Source organism: Penaeus monodon, chromosome 33, assembly GCF_015228065.2.
Source record: "Penaeus monodon isolate SGIC_2016 chromosome 33, NSTDA_Pmon_1, whole genome shotgun sequence".
NCBI classification, from domain to species: Eukaryota; Metazoa; Arthropoda; class Malacostraca; order Decapoda; family Penaeidae; genus Penaeus; species Penaeus monodon.
The window spans coordinates 26,340,779-26,341,596 of NC_051418.1; positions in this window are offsets into that span (position 1 = coordinate 26,340,779).

Consider the following 818-nt stretch of genomic DNA (forward strand, 5'->3'; position numbering starts at 1 on the left):
CATATTCCCTGGTTTACCAGTTTAATATTGGATTTCATATATATTTTTTTTTTATTGTTTCATGTTTATAAATTGTTCATGATAGCTTGTATAAGCTTTGTTACTTCTTCATAAAACATTTTGCCTTTTAACATTTCCTTATCTTTTTCTTCCTTATTTCAGGACTCTTCAGTTATTATTTTAAAATTTTCTTAATTCCAGAACCAAGAATATGATGTGAAATATTATACAATGTTCTATTTATTGTAAGGACTTTCATCAAAAGCAACAAACCCATCCAGAAATGCCTTTGTACAGATGAGCATGCAGTTTGGCATATTTCGTCTCCACGGAAAAGTATGTAGGAATATCCTAGAAAAGTCTTTAAATAAAACTTGACTTGATTATATTAAAAGCCAGATCTTGAAGTTAGTTTGTTTTTTTTTCTATCTTGAGGTTAGTTAGTAATTAGTTATTTTTTTTTTTTAGAAAATGATAATATGGTAATTTTTGAAGGTTTTTGATGATGATTCACTTTTTCCAGACCGGCACCACCTATGAAAAACTGCAAACTACTAGACAGTTTTTATAATGGACGGACAAGAAAACCATGTGCGCTCCATTTACAGAAAAGCTGTGGAATTTGGCCCACTCCCATCTAACCCTAAGCGTGGTTATGTCTTTAATCAGAAAAAAATGGGGACTAAGTTCTGTAAATTTTGAATTGTGATAAATGGAACTGTGCAATTGTGTGTAAGAGCTGAAAGCAATCAATTTTAAAAATGCGAGTTTCTTCCTTCATGATATTTGGGGAAAACAGATATAATTTCCATTTCCCC